At 62.2% G+C, this 16,918-nt stretch overlaps 1 protein-coding gene across 1 annotated transcript in view; it reads right to left on the bottom strand.

Annotated features, from left to right (window-relative positions):
- The window catches only part of EFNA2 (ephrin A2), a 38,327-nt gene that overhangs the window by 6,692 nt on the left and 14,717 nt on the right, over positions 1-16,918 (bottom strand). The window lies entirely within an intron of this gene.

Raw genomic sequence — 16,918 nt, 5'->3', positions numbered from 1 at the left:
GGTCAGCACGGCCCTGGTGGGATGGGGGTGGTGACCACAACCTCCCTGGCCCCCCCAGAGCAGCATCTCGGGGCTCCCCGACAGCCCCTGAGCCTGTGGCAGCTGCAAGCGGGGCTGAGACTGGATGAAACTCATCACAGGGACCCCCCAAATGTGATCCCGCATCCCTGGGGCCGGCGGGACGGAGGGTGATCCCAAAGGCACCCCAAAAAGGGAAGGGGGGGCAGACGGGAGGTGGTGCAGGGAGGGGGCTCCTGCAGCCCCCCTCCAGCTCATTACCTGCCTCATAAGCTCTCTGATCACACAGGGAACGCGCTAATTAAGGAGCAGGGTTTCTCCCTCTCCTTCCCTCTCCTTTCCCGAGCCAGTTGTGCCAACCCTGCCCCTGGCAAGGTAACATTGGAAAATGTAAAATTAATACAAAGGGCTGGAATTTACTGGGAAACAATTTTCAAACGCACAGAGAACAATAAAAAATATCGAAAAAAAAAAAAAAACGCCCACAAAAAACCCTCTTCTTGCTGCCTTTTATTTAAAAAAAATTATTTATTTTAATGATCGTTGCTAAAGCCCAAGCAAAGACGAGGCGGGGGGGCCCACGTATCAGGGGAATAATAATAATAATTATTATATTTTTTGGAAAAACTCACTGTGAGGGCCTTCGCCTGCCTGACAAATTGCTGAATTAAAGCTGATTAAAGCTGATAAATGGCCCAGATGGAGACAGACGTGGGGGGGCTGCGGGGAGGGGGTCACCCTCTGTTGGGGGGGGCTCTGGGGAGGGGGTCACCCTTCACAGGGGGGCTGCAGGGAGCTGTGGGGACCCCCAGCACGGTGCACCCCCCTCTGCAGGGGGTCCTGGGCTCCCCCCAGTCTGATGCCACGGGATGGGGACGATGCTGTGGGGAGAGGATGATCCCATCACCGGGGATGATGCCAAGGGATGGGGCTGATGCCACCACTGGATCCGATGTCATCACTGGATCCAGTGCCATGGTCCCCCAGACGGGCAGGGTGGCATCTCCATGCTGGACACACACTGGCTTCCCAAGTTTTTACCTCCTGGATATTCAGTAGGGAGGGGAAAAGCCTTCCTGAAAGGCAGCCACAGCCCAAGGCCCCCAGCCCCTGCGGGTCAGAGCCAACCAGGAGAGCAAACCCTGTGCCCAAACCCTGGCCCTGGTCCCCTCAACTGCACCTCGGTGCCTCAGTTTCCCCTCTGAGCAGGAGCAGCATCCCCCAAAAATTCCCAAATTCGGGCGGTGACCCAGCACGGGAACAAAGCGGATTTGTCTCTCTACACCCTGCGAGACCAGCCAGTGTCCCAAGGGTTAAATAATTCAGATTTTTCTTTCCTGAACAGCTTGAAAAGAGATATGATTGCGCCCGCTGGAATACGGGGGGGGGGATATTATGGATGGAAAAGAGCTATTTAAGCTGAGGAACGGTGTTGGCACATAAACAAATGGGTATAAACCGGCCATGAATAAATTGAGGCTGGAAATTAGGAGGTTTGTAACCACTGGGGGCTGGACAGGGCTCGTGGGGGCAGCGAGGCGAGGGGGGAATTGGGGCAGGGGGTCCCGGGTATGGGGTCCCCCCCTCTCCAAGGGCACCCGTCCTTGCGGGGCCAGGCACTGAGAGACTTAAAATCTCCCTTCCGCTTTCATCTCCCGAAATCTCCTTCATTCAAATAGTCACAGCGTGATCAGGAGTAATAAGCCTATTACAGAGCAAAATAAAACACAGCAGCTCCCCCCCGCCCCCCCAAACCAGCCCCCCCCGGCCCCGCCGCCCTCTCCCCTGCTATTAAACACAACCTGATGGGAATTCAGCTGCAGAGCAGCCAATGCCACCCCCCGACCCCTCCCAGCCCCGCCGGGGTCCCCCCCAGGGAATGGGCACAAAAGGAGCCCGGGGGTGGCAGGGAAGGGCCCCCGGGGCGCAGGAACCCACCGACCCCTGCCAGGGGCTCTTTCCTCCATTAATCCCGGGGCTCGGCTGGGCCCTGGCAAGTCCGTGGCTGGCAATGGACTTCCCGCCGGGAACGTTTAAGCCGGTTTTCCATCTGTTTCTCCTTCTCCTCGGGCAGCCGGGATCGCTGCCGAGCCGAGTGAAGCCGAGTGTCATCCCGCGGGATGCGAACGGCAGCGCCGGGCGGGAGCCAGACAAGGCTGTCGGGGACAATTTGGGCCACGCTGTCGGTCCCGGTGTCCCGGAGGCAGATCCCTATTCCCTGCTCGAGAGGCAAAAGCCACTTGAGTGGGCCGGGAGGGGATGGAGCCGGAGCTGGATCCACCTGGACACCCATCTCCACCCAGCGCATCCCACCACCCCGTCCCACCAGTGCCAAGGTTTATTTTAACCACGCTGGCAAACATTTGCCGTGGCAGGGAGTGAGTGCAGCCACCTCAGCAGCATCCCCAGCAGCCAGTGCATCCCAAACCCCCTCGGGGCTGAGCCCCAGCGCTGGCAGGGGTGAGATGGCATTCAGGGGACACCCCACCTCCACCGTCCCCAGCCCTGGCAGGGGTGAGATGACATTCAGGGGACACCCCCTCTCCATCGTCCCCAGCCCTGGCAGGGCTGAGATGACATTCAGGGGACACCCCACCTCCACCGTCCCCAGCCCTGGCAGTGTCTCCCGGTCCCCAGAGGCTCCGGTGCTGTCCCCGGTGCCGCGGCTCACCGAGCGCTGGTAATGTGGTCCGGGGGGACCCGCCGTACACACAGCACCTAAATTATTTAATTTCTCCAAACTACTGCACCTTTATAAATCATTAAAAGCTCCTTTTGATCTGTGTTAATGAGGTTTCCCGAGTGCGGGGCTGGGAAACGCTTCGGCGCCAGGAAAGCGACGCTGCTGATTAAAAAAATAAAGAAGGAGTGAGCGGGAGCGTGGGGGGCGGGAGAGGGGACGGGCACGGGGCAGGGGGCACGGGAGACGGGCACGGGGTGGCTTAGGCATGCTCGTTACGGTTTTCTCTTTCCCTTTCCCTGTCTTCCCTTTCCCTTTTCCTTTTGCCTTCCCTTTCCTTTTCCTCTCTCTTTCTCTTTTTCTCTCTTTTTCTCCTGGGGACAGGACTGGGGAAGTGGAAAGGGATGGAAACAGGGGACAAGGATGGGGACATGGGGACAGGGATGGGAATGGGGATGAGGATGGGGATGGGGACTGGGGTGGGCACTGCGGGTAATGGATGCAAATTCCATGCAGAACCAGCGGGAGCAGCACCCCTGGCCCGGCTCAGCCTGGCACTCCCAAGGCAAACACCTTCATTTACGGCTATTTCCCTTTCCCTTCTTTCAAGGTAAATGACAGAAAATCCCAGGACAGCCATCAGCCTCCGAGGTAACCTCGTCCCGCCTCGGCCGCGCTCCCACCGGATTCGGCGGCTCCTGTTACCTGGGGCAACGGCGGGGAAATGACGGCTGGCATCTAAATTGCCATCATTACACTCCAGAGCCAACACTCCCCATTTACACTTTATTGTCATCTTTTGCTTTAGGGAGATGCTGAGATATTACAGGACGGGGCGAGGGAGCGGGATGAGATGGGATGTACGAGGAGAGAGACACGGAGACAAATGGGGACCCCCGAGCTCTCATTTCAGCCTGTTTGTGGATCCAGAGGTGGATCTGGAGCCCATTCCCGCGGGCTACGGGGAGGCTCTGGCACACAGAAGAAAACCAAATTTGCTTAAATGCAAGAGCCAGCCTGTCAGGGCCTGGGCACGAGACACCTCAGAGAGGATTCCCACCAAAGTGGTGCCGAAAACGCCGCCCAAGGAGCCCCGGCCTCCTCCCCCCCATTGCACCACTGGCACCCTGTTTCAGCGCTGGTGCCCTATTTTGGGGCCAGCACACCATTTCTGTGCTGGCACCCTATTGCAGGGCTGGTACCCCACTGTGGTATCACCCCAAGGGTACTCATGGGCCCCCCAAAGCAAAACCTGCTCTTGATCCTCCAAACACCAAGTCAGTTCTCCCCCCCCACCCGCTTTTTGCCAAGTTGCACAAAGAAAGATGCAAAGCCAAACTTGGGGTGTCACCAACCCCCCCCAGCTCCGCTTGGGGACCACAGTGAGACGAGGCCAGGGGGGCAGAGCGAGGGGGAGCTGCTGGGAACAGCAGAGGGAGGAACGGGGCCTTTCAAGTGTTTGCAGCGAAAAAAGGAAAGAAAGAAAAAAGCAAAGAGTTCAAAAACTGAGCAGCTTTTCAGGGAAGAGCCCGGGCGGCTCTGCCCCTGGTCCCGCTGTGCCGTGCGTGGGATTGGGATCACGGAGATCCCTTCCCACCCAATGTCTCCCTGAGAGGGACCCTGGAGCTCGTAACCGTGCACACGCCCGGGATAAACCCAACCAGAGCTGTGAACACAAGAGCTGGGAGCTGGCTGACCCCCTGGATGAGCCTGGAGCTGGCTGACCCTCTGGATGAGCCAGGAGCTGGCTGACCCCCTGGATGAGCTGGGAGCTGGCTGACCCCCTGGATGAGCCTGGAGCTGGCTGACCCCCTGGATGAGCCTGGAGCTGGCTGACCCTCTGGATGAGCCTGGAGCTGGCTGACCCCCTGGATGAGCTGGGAGCTGGCTGACCCCCTGGATGAGCCTGGAGCTGGCTGACCCTCTGGATGAGCCTGGAGCTGGTTGACCCCCTGGATGAGCTGGGAGCTGGCTGACCCTCTGGATGAGCTGGGAGCCGGCTGCTCCACGACGACCCAGCACAGCATGGACAAGCCAGATGGATGGATCTTGCCATGATGCCAGCATGGATCACAGGTTTTTCCCTCAGACTCATGACATCACTCTCTTGTCCAGAAATAAACAGAGATGTCAATAGGAAATCGTATTTTTGGCACACAAATACTCCATTTTCCATGTGCCAGAGCCTATCCCGGGAGGACAAACCCACTCTCCAGGCAGGTGAAGCCCCTTTTTGGGGTGCTCTACCCTCTCCCACCAACCAAAGCTCCGTGGAACTGCTCCAGCTGCTGCAATTCCCACCACTCACCCCTCATTAGCATGGATGCTCGTTAGCCCAGGCTGAGACTAATCAATACTGCCATTAACCGAGGCCCTGGAATTAATGCGCTTGAACCTGGCAGGCCGGAGGATATTGGTCATTTTTCCACTTAACCTGGCAGGAGGAGTTTTTCCCTTTGCTGGTGGCAGTGGATCGTGGAGGGACACTGGGACAGTTCATCCCAACAGCTTCTGGCTCCACCACCAGCTTTTGGTCATCCCAAGGTTGCCGGATGCTCCCGAACCTCTGGGAGCACCATCAGCCCAAGGGAAGGGCAGCCCCTGCCCCACGCTGTGGGGTTGGAGAGGGCTCTGGGGCAGCTCTGGGGCCTCCATCCCAGCGTGGGGACCCCCACGACGTGACCCTCTGGTGCCACCCCATCCCTGCAGCTGCTCCATCCCTTCTGCTGCAGGTCCCCAGCCCCGGTGCCCTCCTGGCCCCGGGCGGGCACAGCCGAGTTGTTCTCCCGGGCACCCCGGAGCCACCCTCCCCTGCTGCTCCCGCCGCCTCGCAGTGCCTCTGGCTAAACAGAGATCAGAAATGTTAGATCTTTCTTAACATCTCCTGCCAGCACTGTCAGTGGCCCTCTCCAGAGTACCAGGGCCCTCTGTTATGTAAACACAGCACATTCTCTGTCAAAGATTAAAAAAAAAAAAGCCTCATTTGCACATAAAAGCAGCCTCTGCACTAGTTCCGGGCACTGTGGCATGTAAGGAAGACTGTAGGTTAAATTCAATAATAAAGTGGGGCGGCGCAGAGGTCCCGCTCGGCTCCTTCTCCCAGCCCAGCCCCGGACGCTGCGGCCACCGAGCGGGGCCGGCCACGAGCCCCCGGGATGGGGACTGGGGAGGCACCGCGAGCCCCAGCGTGGGGTGTGGGTGAATGACCCCAGCCCCCCACTGCCCCCTGCTCAGACACCCTGGACCCCCACCCCGGTGTTCCTCTGTGCCCCCCTCGTGCCCACGGCACGCCCAGACGCCGCCATTCCCACCTGTCCCCTTGGCAGCCCATCCAGAGCAGGGCACGCTGCCCCACAGCCCTCCCCACGCGCTTTTGGGAGCCCCGTGTGTGCCCAGGGGAGCCGGCACCGCCCTCACACCCTGGCACGGCTCTGCCGGCGGCACCGCCGGGGCAGCTCCGGGGCACCGAGGCACCAGGAGCCCCCTGGACCGCGGATGTGACATCCCTTGCTGCCAGCCCTGGGTGACGTGATGCCCACAGGATGGCACCGAGGGGTCTCCAGCCACGACTGCCCCTCGGCCTCCCCTGGGAGCGCCGGCGCCCGGGCGGCTCCGGGGATGGCGGCAGCCAGCCGGGATCCTCGGCCCGGATCCGCGGAAATCGAATCACTGCACAAATTCACCGCCGGAGAGACCGGGGCTGGGAAGTGTAACAGTAATTGTGTTACTGCCGGCAGGGCCTCCTGCTCCCAGGGAGCCACGGGGGCACGGCGGGGTGGGCACAGTAGGTGGGGACGGTAAGGTGGGCACGGCAGGATGGGCACAGAGGGATGGACACGACAGGATGGGAACGATGGGATGGGCATGGCAATGGTGGCACAGGGGGCTCGCTGGACACCCAAATCCCCCAGACCCAGCGGGCAGAGGAATGAGGGTCCAGGAGGGAGAAGGGCGAGGGCCAGCGGAGGGCACGTGGAGCCAGATGGATGCGGAAGGGGCAGAGCCAGGTGGCACGAGGGGTCACAGTGGTGGCTGAGAGTGAAGGTGACAGGGGCACCGGGGTCTGGAGGGAGGCGAGAGAGGAGAGGCCACCCTTGCTCCCGAATCCCGGATTGTTCCCACCCCAGCCTGGCACACACGTCCCCGTGTACACCGAGCTCTCTGCGCACCAGCCCCGCTCTCGCCCCCGCCGCCGCCGGGCCCGGCACGTCTCTCGCAGCCGGATCCCGGGCACGTGCCAGCCCGTGCACGGGCCCACGCGTGCTCATCCGTGCTCCGGCGGCTCACGCTGAGCGCCCTAATTACCGCGTCTGGCCAGGCGGGCGGGCGCTGATAACGGGCACGGGACGGAGCCGCTGGGGGTTATCAGCCGGTGACAGCCGGGCCCCCCCGCCGCCCACGCCGGCTCCGCGCCACAGCCCGCTGGGACGGCAGGATCAAGGCGCCCTTTGGGGGTCTCCGGCGGGGGACGGGGTAAACAGCCCCCTGGGAGTGACCTCGTTAGCACGGCCGAGCCCCGACGCTCGTTGCGGCTGGTCCTGGCGCGCTGCGGGCACGGCCCCAGGCTGGAGGGTCCCCAGCGGCACCGCCGGCGGCACTGTGGCAGTGCCAGCCTCTTGTCCCATCTGCTGTCACCTCCCTGCCATCCTGGGGGCAAGGGACAGCCTGTCCTGGGGTGCCCACCCTTGTGGTCCCAGGCTAGAGGGAGATTTTGGGTGTCCCGGGTGCTGTGAGGGGATGGTCGAGAGGACGGGTGGCAGCAGAAAAGGGCACTGTGGGGATCAGTGTCACCCTTCGGTCTCTGAGACAAACCAGTTGCTGCCCCAGTGCTCCACAGAGCCATTTCCATTGGTGCCACCCCAGAGCCACAGCTGGGATGTGGCACAGTCCTGCTGTGACACCGGGGTGGCATCCACTGCCTCCGTTTCCCTGTCCCAGGGCTGGTGCTGCCTGCACAGCGCAGGTCCAGCAGCAGGAGAGACAAACAGGGAGCACATTCCCCGCCCTGGCTGGTTCCAGACACACCAGTTCACACACATAAACACATACTGGTGCATTATTTCGGGCACTGGTCACTAGTTTCCAATGGTGGCCGGATTGTGGGCGGTGGTGGGACGGGGGGTGGCGGGTGCACTGGTGACTCTTTAACCTTGGAACACTTGGATCCGCGGGGAATTTGGGGCGAGCGGCGGGAGCCATGGCAGTAATTTGATCGGCGGGAGCCGGGCGAGCGCCGGCCCCGCAATCACCGGGAAAACGCCGACGCGGTGGAAACCGGTGGAAATGGGCCAGCGCTGCCCAGCGGTGCCTGGTGACACCCCAGTGCTCGGGGGGACAGCGGGCAGGCCCCGGTCCCGCAGTGACCCCTGGCCAAAGGACACCGGGGCCTGTCCCCCGTCCCGGCACTGCCGGGCTGCAGAGCCGTCATTCATCACACCCGCCCCCGACAGCTCCCTTTGACGGGGTCTCGGGGGGGGCCGAGCGATGCCTTTTGTCTGCCCAACAATTAATTATTTCCTGGCTAATGATGAACTCCGACTTGCCAAGCAGGGAATGGTTGCGTGGGGGAACGAGCCGGCCCCTCCCTCACCCTGCCATGCCCCCCCCACACCTTCCCCCTGGCAGGGTGGGACACTGGGGTGTCCGCAGGTAAGTCTGGGCTGTGGGGTCCTCCTACATCCCACTATCCTTCCCATGGACATGCTGCCCCCAAAAATGGCATCCTGAAAACAGAGGGCCCTGTAACAAGGCGGGTGCTGGGGTGGCAGGATGGGTCCTGCTCATGGCAGGTGGGTGCTGTGCTGAGGCAGCAGGTGCTGGGAGCACTCTGAGTGCCAGTAGCCCTGGAGCACTCCAGGAGCAGATAACTGGCTGATGGAGCTGAGCTAATGGAGAAAATCCATTTAGGATCACTCGATACTCTCCCCCGAGCTTTCATTACACCTTGGGGCTCCGCAGGGCACCGGGCCCTGAGCCGGCCTCTGCCAGCCCAGACCCCACCGCTGCAGCTGCCTGTCTCAGCAGAGACACTGGCAGGAGGTGGGGAGAGATGTGCATGGGGGGGGTGCAGGGAGGGATTTGCACGGGGAAGGACACGGGAAGAGACGGAGGGAGGGATGTGCAGAGGGAGGGATGCGGGAAGGGATGCGGGGAGGGATGAGGAAAGGGATGCAGGGATGGTTGTGCATGCGGAGGGAAGTGGGAAGGAGGGATGCAGGGAGGGATGTGCACAAAGGCTTCAGCCCTGAGCCTGTGGCCGCAGGTGACAAGAGCAACACCAGCACTTCCTGAGAGGGACAGGGACAAACCGGGGGTGCGACGGGGCCCCTGCCCTGGAGCAGCTCCCAAGGAGCCCGGCCTGGCTCGGTGCCACGGCACGGGAAGGCACAGGGACCCCCGGGGCTGCGGGCACTCGGGCCACCTCCCGCGACGGGAAAGGCTACGGAGCCATGGAAAGAAGTAAAATAATTACCGGGCGCCGGCGGCTCGGGCTCCCGCCCGGCGCGTTCTGTTTAAGGCTAGTTAATAGCCAGTGTTCTCTGGTTAGGCCTGAATGACATTTCCAGAGTTATAATAACTGAGCTATTACTCGCCGTATTGATGCATTCCCCCCGCCGGCAGCGGCTCATCCCGCGCCGAGCCGCCCGGCCGCCGAAAGCTCCTTTAGTCAATAGCACTTCTATTTTTCATTACTCCCTGGAAATGTGGCTCTTGGAAGCTCATCCGTCATTCAATTACGCCCTGGTTCAGTCCTATCATACACGTGTCATAAAGTTCCTCAGATCTGAACTGCTGTTAATTTTCTGCGCCATCCCAAGGGGATGCCCGGGACGTGCCTGGAAAGCAACCAGGCAGCCGAGGGCATGCCGGGTACGGGCGCTCCGGGGAGCGGGGGCTGCGGCAGTGCCGGGGTGCCCGGGCGCGGGGGCTCGGTGCCGGATGGGTCACCCTGGAGCTCGGACACCGTCCCCTCCCCGTGGCAGCGGCAGCGGGCCCGGCGGCGCACGACCTTGGCAGCGCCGGGAATTTATTCCTGGGGCTGGTTTATTCCTTTATCAGGTGTTGGTTTAACAGGGCGAGCTCCCCCCCCTTCCCCTTTAATCCTATCGGCATCTGTGTTCGGCACGTCCATACCCGGAATAATCACCTGCCTGGCAGATTTGTCACTTCACCAGATGTAATCGGGGAACTTTTCCTTTTTTTTTTTTTTTCTTTCTGAAACTCTCCTTATTTTCTGTTTCTTAGAAGCTGCAGCTCGCGGGCAGAGGCGGCTGCTGCAGGCGGTACCTGCTCCAGGTCATCCTGCCCAAACCCAAGGGTCTGCTCTGCTCAGCTCCGCTCCCCAGCTGGATTTTGGCCGAGGGAATGGGGGAGGATGACGGGGCAGCGGCACGGAGGGTGGGTGTCAAACGCCATGCCATGGTGCCGTGACGCTCCCACCATCCTCAGCTACCTGTGAGAGCACCTGGATGGGCACAAACCCACGAGCCAGGGGAGAAATGGGCACAGCAGGAGGCTGGGGCATGGCTGGGGGATGTCAGGGATGGGAGAGGTTGAGTGAGGGAGATGATGGGGCTGGGGGATGTTGAGTCAGGGGGATGCCAGGCTGGGAGGATGCCAGGCCAGGGGGGTGCTGGGGCTGGGAGATGCCAGATCAGGGGGATGCAGAGGTTACTCACAACATGTCCCTGCACAGATGACAAGGACCTTCAGGTCCTTCACAGTCATAAACACTCAAGCCCAAGAGATGACACGGGTCCCACTCCCCTCCACACCCCCGAGGCACGGCTCCTCCTGCTTCCCCACGCTCCTGCACCCTGGAATGCTCATGGCCATCCCGTCCCAGGGGTCCTGCTCAGTCCCCTCACCACCACCTGGGTGGTCTCAGCCACACTGCTCGGCCTCCCAGCAGGACAATGACCTGGCCACTGTCCTGCTCCTCCGCGCCGGTCCCGCGGGGCCTCCCAGGCGCCGCTTCCCCGAGCCAGGCCGGACACACGCCCGGGTCACTCGCCAGCCCCGGGACAGCCACACTCCTGCCCGGCCCCTTCCCGCTCCTTGGACGGCTCCGGCCACACCGACAGCTCCCAAGTGATTTATAAACAAACATTCCCATCGGGACGATGCTGCTGCGGAGCTGGAGCCAGCCCAGCCACGAGGCTGCCACAGCAACGGTTCTCACAGCCCTGGGACCAGCCCCAGCCCCTCAGACGTGCTGGAACAGCCTCTATCGCAGCTCTAACCTGGGAAACCGAGGCACGGAGGGGTCTGTGGATGTGCAGGCTGGGATGTGGGATGCGCGTGCTCGGCACCTCCCCAGCATCCCACAGGGTGGGGACCCTCTTCTCGCCCGGCATTTCCCCCCTCCCCGCCCGGCTCAGGCTCCCGCGGCACTCTGGGCACGGCTAATGACGGGCCTAATTGATCTCTGACGAGGCACCAGAGATCGATGCTGGATCCCGCTCCAGGCTCTGCGAAAAGCCATTTCTCCTGCCCGGCCGGGCAGCACCGCCCCTCGCCCGCAGGGAAGAGCCCATCGATCGGGGCAAGGATCGATCGGGTGGAGAAGGGGATGGAGGGGAGGGCGGCCACCCCCGCGGAGGGGGCTGGGGGGAGCAGCCCCCCGGCAGCCCTTTGCTCCAGCCCCGGGCACTGCAGGCGAAGGGGGCTGCAGGAGCTCCCCCCGCACCCAGCGCCGCGGGACCCCACGGGTCCAGGATGGGGGCACGGGCCGTGGGGAAGCACCTTGTCCCCATCCCAGGTGACACGGGGACAGGCAGGAGCGAGGGGGACTCTTCCCCAGCACCTCCACCACCGTGCCAGGCTGCAGAGGAGCGGGGTCCCGGACCCGCGGGGAGGGGAGGGGTGAACACCCCTGGCACAGAGACCAGCGGTGCTGGGCAGTCACAGGCCAGCACACCCGCCCTCCCTTCCTCACCTGGCTCTTCCTCTCCTCATTTCTTCCTCTCATGTCGGCCCAGCCAAACCTGACCTAATTTGGCGCGACCAGACAGGGTCTCCACTTCTCACCCCCCCTCCTCCCCGCTCCTTTCACGGGGTTTAAGCCTTTTCCCTTTGTCCATTCACTCCAACACTAATCAGATTAAAGCTTTGCCCGGGGTGCTGCCCCCACCTCGCGCCGCTTCACCCCCTCATCCCTCTCTCCCTTCATCCCCTTATCCCCACCTTGCTCACACCCTCATGCCACCCCTCACTTCACCCCTTTATCCCCCAGCAGGTTTTGGCAGCCAGCTCTGAGGTCCAGTCACTGCCATGCCAGGGACAGGGGTGGCACCAGCTGCCCGTGTGTCCCCAGGGAAGGGCAGAGAATGGGAGGCTGTGGGGAGACAGGGAGCGATGGGGGCACAGGACAGAGATGAAGGAGGTGGCAGGACAGGGATGAAGGAAGTGGCGGGATGGGGATGAAGGCAGCACTGGCCAGAGCTCTCCCTGCTAAAGCCATCCCACTCTTTGGGGAATCCCTCCTCCTCAACCTGGCTTCACATTCCAGGCCGAGCTAAAGGAACACCCAAGAATAGCAGAAATTTAGGAAAAAAAGGGTGTTTTTTACTTTTTCCCCTCTTTTTGCTCAGGGTCGTATCTGCCAGCGCTGCCCTTGCACAGGAACTGGGGATTGTGACAATGGGCAAACTCGGGACCACGGTGCCCACCCCGAAGCCCCCCAGACACACACGAGACCTTGACCCAATGCCCAGACCCTGGGGTCACCCACCAGCACCTGCACCCTGGGGGCAGCTTTGGAAAGGGAATAATTCCCCACTAGAAACTTCCTGGCCTCATCCCATGAGCTCCAGCCCCTCCCAGCCCCGACATCACCAAATGCCCCCACCTAAACCCCCCAAATTGATTTCAATTCCCCTCGGCCCAGCCCTGCACACAAACGCATTCGCCACGGCCCCCTCCCCGGCCGGGATTGTATGCAAAGGCGGAGAGGGGCAATGAATAATTCATCCCCGCTGTCTTTCAGAATTACACTGTGGAAAAATAAATCTGAGACTATTAAAAAAAAAAAAAAGAAGAAAAAAAAGGCCGAAGGGGCGGGGGGCCGGGCGGGCAGCGCTCGGCCCGCGGCCGGAGCGGGGCCAGGGGATGAAAAGCGTCGGCGCGTCCCGGCTCCTCTTCCATTGAGCGGCTCCACATTCAGGACCGTGCGGAAACCACCGGAATCCCTTCCTGTGCTTTGTTCTGCGGCCCTTTCAGAGGGGGCTTACGGGGCTGGGGAGGGGGCGGCGGGCACGGGGGGGACGGGGCTCGGGGGGCCCTTTGAAGAAACCCACTCATGCGTTCGGCTGGTTGAGTTCAAGGGGCGGCGGGGGGGGTGGGGGGGCTGTGCTGGGTGAGCAGGGGGCTGCCCTGCCTGGGGGGCTCTGCTAGGGTGAGAGGGGGCCTGCCTGGGGGGCTGTGCTGGGTGAGCAGGGGGCTGCCCTGCCTGGGGGGCTGTGCTGGGTGAGCAGGGGGCTGCCCTGCCTGGGGGGCTCTGCTAGGGTGAGAGGGGGGTTGCCCTGGACAGGGGCCCAGCGTGCCCCTGTTCTGGCTCAGCCAGGACCCCTCAGCACCCCCAGTAGGTCCCTCTGCCTCCCACTGCTGGTCTTTGCAACCCCGGCAGGAAGGAGGGATGCTCTGCCCCATCCCAGCGGGGTCCCAGCTGGGTTTTGGGGTGCCCAGACCCCCTCCACGCCCAGAAGACCCCACACTGGACCAGCTGTGCCCCCCGCCCTCATCCCCCCCCACGGCTGGCGGGGGCCACGTGCGCGATGTGCGAGCGGGGAGGGGAGGAAGCGGGAGGCACTTTAATTTGGCTATTTAAAAATAAAGAAATAACGCAGGCTTTGAAAGCCCGGAGGGGTCCCAGCGGAGGGACCTCATCCCCCCTTCAAAGGCCGCCTCTGCTTTCTTCCCCCCGCTCGCAGCACACAAAGGTGCACGAGCACTTTCGTCTCTGTGGAAAGACCTTTTTAATTGGTTCCAGGCAGAAGGTTAAAATCTCTCCCCTTCCCTGCGTGCTCGCCTAAGAGGGGAAAGGGGGAAAAAAAGGGGGAGGCAGGGAGGAAGGGTTGTATGGAGGCAAAACAGCTCTGCCTGGTACAGGGGGATGAGCCAGGGGGCACCTGGGGCCAGTTACCCACCTTCTGTGGGGTCCAGGGTGGCCGAGTGATGGGGATCCAGGTGAGAGCAAGGGCAGCCAAGGGGCGTGTGGTGGGGGCATCGAGGGGGCTGTGCCCACCTCCAGAGCAGGAGAAGCTCCCAAGGAAAAGGGAGATGCTCGGTGTGAGGATGCTCAGTGCTCCCACGGGAAGGCAGGTTTTGAGGGTTTCTGCAGAGATTCCCAAAAAAAGCGGGTGGAAATGTAGTGCCTCTAGGGTCTTGCCATGGGGAGGAAGCTGGACAGAGCAGGAGGGCACCCAAGGGGCCGCTCCCACCACCCCATTTCTCCACGTGACTGCGGAGCACCCTCGGCACATCCCCATCCCCATCCCCGAGCGTCCCACCCGGCACCCAACCCCTCGCCATCCTCATCCTCATTCCCGTCCCACCCTCCCGGCCCTGCCATCCACCCCAGCACTTGGGTTTCCTTTCACGGAAGGGGGAGCCGAGAAAAACGCATCAATTATTGAGCCGGGGCGCCGAGCCCGCCGCGGCCCCGTTGCTGATGCCGCTCAGGTAGAGCGGCGCGAGCCGCAGTCAGACACCTCTAACACGATTAGCTGCAGGGCTCTTCCAGCGCGCGTCAAGGTCAACTTCTCTGAGGCTGACAAAAGGCACGGGCGGGCAGCGGCTCCCCCCACCCCCGGCCGGGACGGGGCAGCAGGACACCGGGGACGGGCACTGATGGCCCCGGGCGATGCCACGGGGGCAAGGGGAGCTCCAGGGCAGGATGGCAGGGCTCCTGGTGGGATGGGGACGTAGCAGGGGAGCTCCCAGCGGGATGGGAATGCAGCGGAGGGGACTCCTAACGGGATGGGGATGCAGTGGTGGGGCTCCTGGTGGGATGGGGTTGTCACAGGAGGGCTCCCGGTGGGATGGGGACACAACGTGGGGCTCCTCACCCCAGGACAGGGACCCGGTGGGTCCCTCTGCAGCACAGCCACTCCCGTCACGCCGCGCAGGAGCAGCGGGTCCGGCCCAGCCGGCTGCACGTGGGGCGGGAATTGGATCCAGATGTTTCCCCCAGCAGCCGGAAACCGCTTCCCCCAACCAGAAAGTGCAGGCAGCCCCTTCCACCACCCCACACCGGCTGTGGTGGGACCGGCCCTGCCAGCGCTGTGCCCACGGAGCCGGGATCCACCCTGGGGGGACAAGCTCGGGAGGGCACAGGGCCGCCTCATTCCACAACAGTTTTGGGACTGGCAGTGATGGGACCCCCGGGCACAGCGGCCAAGCTTCACCCCCTGCCATCCCTGCTCATCCTCATCCTTCCAGAACCATCCCCGTGTCTTGCACAGCAAAGGAGGGACACCGACCCCTCCCCGTGCCTGCTCCACCAGCACCCCTGCAGCAGGACTGGATGGGTCCCACCAGGATGGGTGTCCCCCCAGCTGGGTGCTCACTGTGCCAGGCAGAAGGTAACAAAGCCAAAAATAAAAGCCCCAAACCTCAGTCTGGGAGGATCCAGCTTCAACATCCGGGTGCACACGGGTTGGGAAAGGACTGGCTGGCAGCTCCAGTGATGGGGTGCATGACGAAGGTCACCCCCAACGCCATTCCTGAGAGGTCTCCTGAAGGACACCACCATCCACAGGGTCCCTGTCACCCCCTCAAGTCACCTCCTGCTTTGGGGAGGGTTCCCAGGACAGTGGGATGGGGCTTTCCAGGCCCTCCAACCTCTGTGAGAGTGAGGAAAACCACCCAAAAACCTCAGAAACCCATTTGAGGAGCAAGAACCTGAATTCCCCCACACTCCTGTTATTTAAAGCCAATCCAGCTTACAAGTCCTGCAATGATGCAAGAATCTCAATTACCATTAAAAGAACACGTTCCTGCTCCTCCATTACGGAGAAAAGCCTGAAAACCAACCCCTGGGAATTCCACAACTCTAGAAAGAAGAAAAATAAAATATTCATGTAATTTAGATTATTTAAAACCTGGCACTTGGTAAACCAGTCTCTGCACTGGAGGGAGCTGGGGCGGTTCACACCTCGCAGAAGGCAGGGAGAGGGTCAGGGATGGAAACCCTGATCACAGCCCCGCGGCCTCCGGTGCCACCCCGGGCACCCCACTGCCGGGCTGGCGGCAGGATCCGGCGATAAAGGGGTTTGAAACACCTCTGAGCTCGTGGGATGCGGCGCTGCGGAAGGACAGCAGGTTATTTTTATCGTTGCATTAGTTCCAGATTAATTGCCGGGATGTTATTAACGGCACGGAGCAGGGTCCGGGCGTGGGGACGCTGACGTCGGTCTGTCCTATCCCACACCCCGTGGAGGAGCTGGGAGTGAGACCCTGCACATGCCTCTCATCACACCACCAGAGCTTGGTGACAACCAGGGACAGGAGCCATTGACCAGGGCCAGGAGCCATCGAGCAGCACCAGGGCCTCCTGGCTCGTCCCCTCCCAGCCCAGATGCTCCTTCTCCAGCTCCACTCAGCAGCTCCAGGGAGCACTGGATGGTGGCTGCCCCCAGACCTCCCTCCTCCTCTCCCTCACCCCACGGCGGGTCCCAGTTCCCTCCAGTGCTCTGTAACTGGGGTTTCTCCTGCCATCCCTGATTCTCCAGCCCTGGGGGCTCCATCGTATCCCGTCAGCCCACCCCAGTCAGAACCACATGGTCCCCCTGCCAGCTCCCTCCCAGCAGCCCCTCTGGAATTCACACATCTCCAGCACGGCCAAACGGCCCCAGTTTGTGCCAGTGCCGGAGGCTGCGATCCTGCAGGTCACCCAGAGCTGGGACACACGCTCAGCTCCTCCCCTGGCTGCTCCCAGCAGGAAACCTGGTGCTGGGCCAGGGATTCCTGAGACCCTCCCGGCGTTGGAGCTGAGCTAATCCCGGGTTTCACACCCCAGAGGGCCGGGGATGGCACTGCCATCGCGGGGACCCCTCCACTGTCCCCCTGCCCTCTGTCCCCGCAGCAGAGCGGGAGGGAGCAGGAGAGCGGGAGGGAGCAGAGCTGCTGCTGAGAAACCATCTCAGCAAACCTGCCTGTCAGCGATCCCACTAATGGCACTCGGGAATGGAGACATCGGGACGTGCCCTCCTGCGCCTG

This window comes from Pipra filicauda, unplaced genomic scaffold (genome assembly GCF_003945595.2).
Source record: "Pipra filicauda isolate LSUMZ 115617 unplaced genomic scaffold, ASM394559v2 scaffold548_size709544_pilon, whole genome shotgun sequence".
Taxonomy (NCBI): Eukaryota; Metazoa; Chordata; class Aves; order Passeriformes; family Pipridae; genus Pipra; species Pipra filicauda.
This window is presented reverse-complemented; position numbering and strand designations above follow the sequence as displayed.